The following is a 9,633-nucleotide window of genomic DNA, read 5'->3' as shown; positions in this document are numbered from 1 at the left end:
CTCCACTCGTCACCCGAGGAACAGAGGAGGGTAGATGAGGGTACGGCTAAAGCTATCAAAACTGGTCGTCTAGTGCGTTGGGGACAGAGAATAAAAGTCTGTTTCTGTGGTCTGGTCTGTCTGTCTGTCTGTTCTGTCTGTCGTTCTGTCTTTCTGTTTGTCTGTCGGTCTGTTGTCTGTCTGTCTGTCTGTTCTGTCTGTCTGTCTGTCTGTCTGTCTGTCCTGTCTAGTCTGTCTGTCTGTCTGTCTGTCTGTTCTGTCTTGTCTGTCCTGTCATGTCTGGTCTGTCTGTCTGTCTGTCGTTTGCTTGTCTGTCTGTTCTGTCTGTCTGTCTTGTCTGTCTGTCTGTCTGTCTGTCTGTCTGTCTGTCGTCTGTCTGTCATGTCTGTCTGTCTTGTCTGTCTGTCTGTCTGTCTGTTCTGTCTGTCGGTCTGTTCAATCTCTCGGGTTACCTTAACCCTTTAACCTAACTCCTAACCTTAACCCCTGACCTTAACGCTTTAACCTAACTCCTAACCTTAACCTTAACCCCTAACTTTAACCCTATCCCCTAGCCTAGATAACGTTAGCCAGACATTTCTGTTTTATGTTTGATAGGCTTACAATACATTTGAATTCAGCCAACCATTGTTACTCTGGTCTGAGTGGGTGCGATGTGTACAGTGCATATGAACGTTCACAGGGCTCATGAGGTATGAAGTTCTGTTGTTGTGTGTAATGGGAGCGCGCGCTTCAGTGCGCATACAAATAGGCTAAGTTTCCTGTACGCTTTGGAGTCAGAACGTTGAATAAGAGACAATTATTGTTCCATGTATGTACGGTGTTGAAATATCATGAATAATCATTAAGTCTGATGAAGAGGAATGTACTGTACCAATGTAACAATGGGTGTGGAAATTGTTTTTTACAATATAGAACCAGTTTATTGGTTGTAATTGCCAATATGGTAATTATATGGTACTGGTAGCCAAGTGCTTATATTATACAGGCTCACCTGTTTGAGCTCCCATTAGACAGGTTCCATTTGGTTTCTCAAGGGGAGGCTGTATACAGTCTTGTCCCTTTACCTGTGTCCGTTCAGATAGGACAGGTAAAGCCTGATACAGAGGCTATTTCCAGTGGGCTACTGCCCGTGTATATTTGGTAAATCTACTCGTATATTTTGTATAATATGGCGCTTTCACCGTTGCGTCCCCAAGAGCGTCCCCAAGAGCTGTAAATAAATGTACACTCTGAGCACGTCAAACTCCCTTGTCTTCTGCTGATGTCATGGCCTTAGCACTGCTACAAAGGGACATATTTTACAGTCACATAGGCTAATCAAAATGTGTTGTAGACAAAATAATGAAAACGACTGTGTTGGTAGCCTCAATAAACAGACAAGGAATAGTGGTTGAACAAGTGCTTGCTTGCATGTATAGATTTTTATTTTATTTTTTACTTGACTTGAGATTTGGCTTGAAAAGTTGTGACTCGACTTGACTTGCTGTTAGAATGCACACCTTGGACTTGACTCGAGTCTTGAACCGTTCTACTTGGGACTCGACTTGAGACCCGGACCTTGTGACTTGAGACTTGCTTGTGACTCAAATAATAGTGACTTGGACCCACCTCTGTTCATTATAGGTGCCTACAGTCATCACTGAGTTGGTGCATGAGGAACCCATGAGAGATTCAGTCATAGTTTCACACTGTTCTCAAAGGCTTGTCCCTCCCTCCCTCCCTCCCTCCTGCCCACCCTCTTGCAAATCAAAGGATAGCTCAAAGGACAACAACAAATGATGGACAGATCTAGCACTGCTGCAGAGAAAACGACAGAGGCAACATATGAGATTGCTTGGATACTCGCAAGAAACAACAAGGCCTTCACAGATGCAGAGATTGTTAAATAATGTTTTTATGGCCTCAGCCAAAATATTATATGCTGATTTCACAAACAAGGAAGCTATTTTAAAGCAAATTAAGGGACTGCAACTCTCAGACTCGACCATAACAAGACGCATAGAAGACATCGGCGGGGACATCATTAGCAACTGATTACTGACATATCCGTGGCGCCATGTTTTAGTATTGCGCTTGACGAAAGCACTGATGTAACTGACATTGCCCAATTATGTGTTTGGGTCCGATTCCCTCAAAACGAGTCGTTCAGAGAGGAACTTCTATGTTTAATACCCCTTCAGGGACAAACACGAGGAGAGGATATTCTGAAAGACCTTGTTACATTGTTTTGCTGATAATAACATTGACTGGTCAAATCTGGAATCTGTGTGCCCTGACGGCGCCACAAACATGCGAGGGAAGGAGAAAGGACTCATAGGTGGCAGGGTAGCCTAGTGGTTAGAGCGTTGGACTAATAACCGAAAGGTTGCAAGATCAAATCCCTGAGCTGACAAGGTAAAATATCTGTTGTTCTGCCCCTGAACAAGGCATGGTTCCTAGGCCATCATTGAAGATAAGAATTTGTTCTTAACTGACTTGCCTAGTTAAATAAAGATAAATAAAAAAATTTAATAGGCCTGATGAGAGAGGATATTCCTGAATTTGTTATGTTTAATTGTGTTATTCATCAGGAAGCACTTGTGGCTAAACTCAAAGCCTTTGACTTACAGAACGTGATGCAGCAAGTCTTGCGAGTGGCGAACATTATTATTGCGAGGGCACTGAATCACAGACAATTCTGCGAGTTTCTGTAAGAATACCAGACAGAATACGGCGACTTGATATTTTTCAATGAGGTGAGATATCTGTCTCGTGGCTTTGAGTTTTGGAAATATGTATCTCTCTCTTCCCTCAAATCCGTGAATTTGTTGCAAGCCAGGGGAGAGAGGAGCCAGAGCTAGATGATCCACAGTGGATATTAAAGCTGGCTTTTTTTAACTGACACCACCTGCCACCTGAACACGGTGAATCTCCAGCTCCAAGGGAAAGCTAAATCTCCGGGCAAAATGCTGCGTGTGGTCACAGCATTTCAAAAATAAAATCACCACACTGTTCATACCTGACAGATAGTTTGTTCCTTTCCCAAAACTCAGCACAGTCACCACATCCAACCCAGACATACTGCAACATTTTAGCTATGATGCATTTGTGTGTTGGAAGAGTTGAAGTTGGGAGTTTGAGTCAAAATTCAAGGATGTCATGGAGTACAAGGAGTTATTCAACTTCATTGAGAACCCCTTTCATGTGCCAGTGTCATCTCTGACCCCAGTCATCACAGCCATCTGTCCTGACCGTGCTGGAATAGAGAGTGAGATGGTGGCGCTGCAGGCAAATGACACATTGCAAGGTGAACTAAGATCAGGTGTTACCCATTTCTGGAGCCTTGTGTCAGATACAGAGTATGTCACACCCTGATCTGTTTCACCTGTCTTTGTGATTGTCTCCACCCCCCTCCAGTTGTCACCCATCTTCCCCATCATCCCTTTTTTATTTATACCTGTTTTCTGTGTTTGTCTGTTGCCAGTTTGTCTTGTTTGTTCAAGTCAACCAGCGTTTTGTGTCTCAGCTCCTGCTTTTCCCAGTCTCTCTTTTCTCGCTCTCCTGGTTTTGACCCTTGCCTGTCCTGACTCTGAGCCCGTGCCGACACTCTACCTTGAGCCTGACCCTGACACTGACCCTCGACCTGCCCCTGGACCCTAGAGCCCTCCTCTGGAATTACTGACCTGACTGCCCTGACCCTGACCTGACCCTGACCTGAGCGTCCTCTGTTTACTGACCCTGCCCCTGACCTGACCCTGCCCTGACCCTGAGCCCTCCTCTGGTTACTGACCCTGACTGCTGACCCTGACCTGACCCTCCTCGGTTACTGACCCCTGCTTGCATTGACTGTCTATTGCCTGCCCCTGTTTTTATTAAAACTATTGTTTATTCGACGTGGTCTGCACTGGGTCTTACCTTCATACCCTGATAGAATATCCACTTCTGAAGCAGCGTGTGCAAAAGTGACATCATTTTTTGTCAGCACTTATAACATGTGAAGCAAAAACAGAGGAAACAGACTGACCACTGCACACCTGGATCGCCTCACAGGGATAGCAAGAACAGACTATAAATTCAGAAATGAATTCAGTCAAGCAGAAGGAACATTTTCTCTACTGAGATATAACCTGAGATAACCCTTAATATGGGTCTTATACATGCAATGTAGCCTATTTGATGTGTGTATGTATATCACTCAAATCAAATCAATAATTTTATTAGTCACATACCATGGTTAGCAGATGTTAATGCGAGTGTAGCGAAAATGCTTGTGCTCTAGTTCCGACAATGCAGTAATAACCAACAGTAATCTTAACCTAACAATTCCCACACTACTCTTACACACACACACAAGTGTAAAGGGATAAAGGATATGTACCTAAAGATATATGAATGAGTGGTGGTACAGAACGGCATGCAGGATGCAGTAGATGGTATAGAGTAACGGTATATACATATGAGATGAGTACTGTAGGGTATGTTAAACATAAAGTGGCATAGTTTTAAAGTGGCTAGTGGTACATGTATTGCATAAGATGTGCAAGATTGCAGTAGATGATATAGAGTACAGGTATATATAACATATGAGATGGGTAATGTAGGGTATGTAAACATTGTTATTAAGTGGCATTGCTTAAAGTGGCTAGTGGTTACCTTTTTACATTTTCCATCAATTTCCCCATTTTTAAGTGGCTGGAGTTGAGTCAGTATGTTCAGCGGCCGCTAAAATGTTAGTGGTGGCTGTTTAACAGTCTGATGGCCTTTGAGATAGAAGCTGTTTTTCAGTCTCTCGGTCCCTGCCTTTTGATGCACCTGTACTGACCTCTGCCTTCTGGATGATAGCGGGGTGAACAGGCAGTGGCTGGGTGGTTGTTGTCCTTGATGATGCTTATGGGCTTCCTGTGACATCGGGTGGTGTGGTGTCCTGGAGGGCAGGTAGTTTGCCCTGGTGGCGTTCTGCAGACCTCCTACCCTCTGGAGAGCCTTACGGTTGTGGGCGGAGCAGTTACCGTACCAGGCGGTGATACAGCCGCACAGGATGCTCTCGATTGTGCATCTGTAGAAGTTTGTGAGTGTTTTGGTGACAAGCCGAATTTCTTCAGCCTCCTGAGGTTGAAGAGGCGCTGCTGCGCCTTCTTCACAACGCTGTCTGTGTGGGTGGACCAGTTCAGTTTGTCCGTGATGTGTACACCGAGGAACTTAAAACTTTCACCTTCTCCACTACTGACCCGTCGATGTGGATAAGGGGGTGCTCCTCTGCTGTTTCCTGAAGTCCACAATCATCTCCTTTGTTTTGTTGACGTTGAGTATGAGGTTATTTTCTGACACCACACTCCGAGGGCCCTCACCTCCTCCCTGTAGGCCGTCTCGTCGTTGTTGGTGATCAAGCCTACCACTGTAGTGTCCATCCGCAAACTTAATGATTGAGTTGGAGGCGTGCATGGCCACGCAGTCGTGGGTGAACAGGGAGTACAGGAGAGGGCTCAGAACGCACCCTTGTGGGGCCCAGTGTTGAGGATCAGCGGGGTGGAGATGTTGTTACTACCCTCACCACCTGGGGGCGGCCGTCAGGAAGTCCAGGACCCAGTTGCACAGGGGGGTCGAGACCCAGGGTCTCGAGCTTGATGACGAGTTTGGAGGGTACTATGGTGTTAATGCTGAGCTGTAATCGATGAACAGCATTCTCACATGGGTATTCCTCTTGTCAGATGGTTAAGGGCAGTGTGGCAGTGTGGTTGCGATTGCGTCGTCTGTGACCTATTGGGTCGGTAAGCAAATTGGAGTGGGTCTAGGGTGTCCGGTAGGGTGGAGGTGATATGGTCCTTGACATGTCTCTCAAGCACTTCATGATGACGGAAGTGAGGGCTACGGGGCGGTAGTCGTTTAGCTCAGTTACCTTAAGCTTTCTTGGGAACAGGAACATGGTGGCCCTCTTGAAGCATGTGGGAACAGCAGACTGGGATAAGGATTGATTGAATATGTCGTAAACACACCAGCCAGCTGGTCTGCGCATGCTCTGAGGAGCGGCTGGGAATGCCGTCTGGGCCTGCAGCCTTGCGAGGGTTAACCAGTTTAATGTTTTACCACATCGGCTGCAGTGAAGGGAGCCCCGCAGGTTTTTGGTAGGGGGCCGTGTCAGTGGCACTGTATTGTCCTCAAAGCGGGCAAAAAAAGTTGTTTAGCCTGTCTGGGAGCCAAGACATCCTGGTCCTCGACGGGCTGGTTTTCTTTTTGTAATCCGTGATTGACTGTAGACCCTCCACATACCTCTTGTGTCTGAGCTGTTGAATTTCGACTCGATTTTGTCTCTGTACTGAGACTTAGCCTGTTTGATTGCCTTGCGGAGAGAATAGCTACACTGTTTGTATTCGGTCATGCTTCCGGTCACCTTTGCCCTGGTTAAAAGCAGTGGTTCGCGCTTTCAGTTTCACGCGAATGCTGCGTCAATCCACGGTTTCCTGGTTTGGGAATGTTTTTTATCGTTGCTGTGGGTACGACATCGTCAATGCACTTCCTAATGAACTCGCTCACCGAATCAGCATATTCGTCAATATTGTTGTTGTCATGTGCTGTACATCAAATCAATTACATGTGCTCTATTGCCTCAATTTGCTCTCAATTAATGATTGATAATATTGAAGAAAAAGTGAACCAATTTTAAGATATGTGAGGTCCTTTGAATGATCGTCTCAACCCAAAGTGGCCCCTTTGCCATACCAAGTCATAATAACTAGCAGTAGATAACCCTTTGGAAGAGATATTGAATGACAGATTGCTTATTGTGTTGGTTCTTAGACAGTAGACATACAGGACACGACATGCTTCTATTCTAGTACAGTACACTTATTCCAGCCTACAGGACACGACCTGGCGCCAACCTCAGCCTGTTGATTGGGGGGGGGGGGAACACTCCTTCCATTACAGTTGGTGTTACTGCCAGAGAAGACATCACTGATCCCAACCCTCTTGTTCTTCCAGGTCACACCACCAGCCGACCCGAGTATACCCAGCGGAGGGCAGTGGGGCTGGGGTCAACGTGGGGGGTCTAAAGTCTGTCCTGGAGGACACCGTTGTCCCAGCCTTTGGCGCCACCATCATCATCATCATCACTGTCATTGTGTCCGGGAGCGCTACCTCTGTTTCCTCAAGTACGTCTGTGCAGGCTGCTGCAAACCCACACAGGTGGCCCCGGTTACACACCTGGCCCAAACAAGACTGAAGAGCAGGTGTAGCGGGAGTTTGTGTGAGTGTGTGTGCGTGTGCATGCACGGGAACAGCTGTCTCTCGTGTGTGTGTGTGGTGTGTGTGTGTGCGTGTGTGCGTGTTGCGTGTTGTGTGCGTACATCATAAACAGACCTTCATTCAAAGCAGCTTTTTCCCAGCTTATTAACACTGATGGATTCCTGTTGTTAATCTCTCATGTTTAATTACTGTGAACAGAGTGACTCATTGAATAGCTGTGTGTTTAATTACGAGACTACCACTGTGGGGTGGGCCAACACGAACACTTCCCATGGAAGGGACTCCAGAGAGACGGAAGGATGGATGGAATATTAATGAAAGGCTGCAGCCTCTAACACACAGTGGGAAATTAAGCTGCTCACTAAGCCTGACATTGATTGGGTAAACGGAGTGTTTAGCCTTGTGGTGTGTGTGTGTGTGTGTGTGTGTGGTGTGTGTGTGTGTGTGTGTGTGTGGTGTGTGTGTGTGTGTGTTGTGTGTGTGTGTGTGTGTGTGTGTGTGTGTGTGTGTGTGTGTGTTTGTGTGTGTGTGTGTGGTGTGTGTTGTGACTGTAGTGTGTGCGTGTGTTGTGTGTGTGTGATGTAGTGTGTGTGTGTGGTGTGTGTGTGTGTGTGTGTGTGTGTGTGTGTGTGTGTGTGTGTGTGTGTGTGTGTGTGTGTGTGTGTGGTGTGTGTGTGTGTGTGTGTGTGTGTGTGTAAGTGTGTGACAAGTGTGTGCGTGCGTGTGTTTTTTTATTGTGGAAGGGAGACCTGCCACTTGCTGTGGTGAAGAAGTGAGAACACACACCTCTCTGGATTCAGACCCTCTTTCTCCTCCCGAAGGGTGAGCGGAGTGTTTGCCGGGGTCTCATGTTTAAAAACATCCTCTTCCCTCCTGCTCTCTCCTCTCCTTCTCCTCCTCCCTCTCTCTTTCTCTCCTCTCCTCCTCCTCTCCTCCTCCTCTTCTCCTCTCCTCCTCCTCTCCTCCTCCTCTTCCCCTCCTCTATCCTCCTCTCCTCCTCCTCTCCTTCTCCTCCTCTTCTCCTCCTCCCTCCATCTCCTCCTCCTCTCCTCCTCCTCTCCTTCTCCTCCTCTCATCCTCTTCCCTACTCCTCTCCCTCCTCCTCTCTTCCTCCTCCTCTCCTCCTCCACTCCTCTTCCTCTCTCTCCTCCTCTCCTCCTCTCCTCTCTCTTCTCCCCTCCTCCTCCCCTCCTTCCTCCTCTCATCCTCTTCCCTACTCCTTCCTCCTCCTCTACCCTCCTCCTCCTCCTCTCTCTTCTCCTCCCTTCCTCCTCTTCCCCCCCTCCTCTCTCCCTCCCAGCCTAGAGTGTCTCTTATAAGAGTTCAGTGATACTAAATAACATCTTCTCTGAGGTACAGAGGATGTTCAAAGAAGCCCTGGTTTATTTACCACCGCGGCCAACTATAGACATTTTCAATAATGTATATAGTATCAGAGCTTCATGAAGAGGAACGGTACTCCCCTCTACTTCCTCCAAAACACATAAAATACACTTTGTATAAAACAAATGATTCTTAATTACAGAGGTGTTTTCATCRCTCTATAGTGTTGTGTATAAATTGAGCGGTTGTATTGTTTGCTGTATTATTTCACAATGCCTGTTATCCTAAATGTGTTTTCATCTAGCGTAGCACCCCGTATCGTCGGCATATTCAACAGTGTTTAAGAAATATATTACTTTCAACGGTGTTATCTTGTGATAAAMCCATCAATGTTTTGTGATTATTGGTGTCGTACAAATGTTAGCTAACCGGSTTAGCAATTAGCATGTTTAACATTTCAGTGGAAATACTATCAATCAAATTTCAATAAAATMTATTTATAAAGCCCTTTTTACATCAGCCGATGTCACAAAGTGCTGTACAGAATCTCAGCCTAAAACCCCAAACAGCAAGCAATGCAGATGTAGAAMCACGGTGGCTAGGAAAAACTCCCTAGAAAGGCAGGAACCTAGGAAGAAACCTAGAGAGGAACCAGGCTCTGAGGGGTGGCCAGTCCTCTTCTGGCTGTGCCGGGTGGAGATTATAACAGAACATGGCCAAGATGTTCAAACGTTCATAGATGACCAGCAGGGTCAGATAATAATAATCACAATGGTTGTAGAGGGTGTAACAGGTCAGCACCTCAGGAGTAAATGTCAGTTGACTTTTCATAGCCAAGCATTCAGAATTAGAGACAGCAGGTGCAGTAGAGAGAGAGAGTCAAAAACAGCAGGTCCGGGACAAGGTAGCACGTCCGGTGAACAGGTCAGGGTTCCATAACTGCAGGAAGAACAGTAGAAACTGGAGCAGCAGCATGACCTGGTGGACTGGGGACAGCAAGGAGCCATCAGGCCAGGTAGTCCTGAAGCATGGTCCTAGGGCTCAGGTCCTCCGAGAGAGAGAAAGAGAGAGAGAGAAAAAGAGAGA

At 46.5% G+C, this 9,633-nt stretch overlaps 1 long non-coding RNA gene across 1 annotated transcript in view; it reads left to right on the top strand.

The window, feature by feature from the left end:
* Nucleotides 1-7,576, top strand: part of LOC139023915 (uncharacterized) — a 28,227-nt gene extending 20,651 nt beyond the window's left edge. Inside the window, exon 3 of the long non-coding RNA XR_011475137.1 lies at nucleotides 6,961-7,576. This is a non-coding gene — a long non-coding RNA (uncharacterized lncRNA). The remainder of the gene's footprint in view (nucleotides 1-6,960) is intronic.
* The last annotated feature ends 2,057 nt before the right edge of the window (nucleotides 7,577-9,633 follow it).

This window comes from Salvelinus sp. IW2-2015, unplaced genomic scaffold, assembly GCF_002910315.2.
Source record: "Salvelinus sp. IW2-2015 unplaced genomic scaffold, ASM291031v2 Un_scaffold463, whole genome shotgun sequence".
Lineage (NCBI taxonomy): Eukaryota > Metazoa > Chordata > Actinopteri > Salmoniformes > Salmonidae > Salvelinus > Salvelinus sp. IW2-2015.
This window is presented reverse-complemented; position numbering and strand designations above follow the sequence as displayed.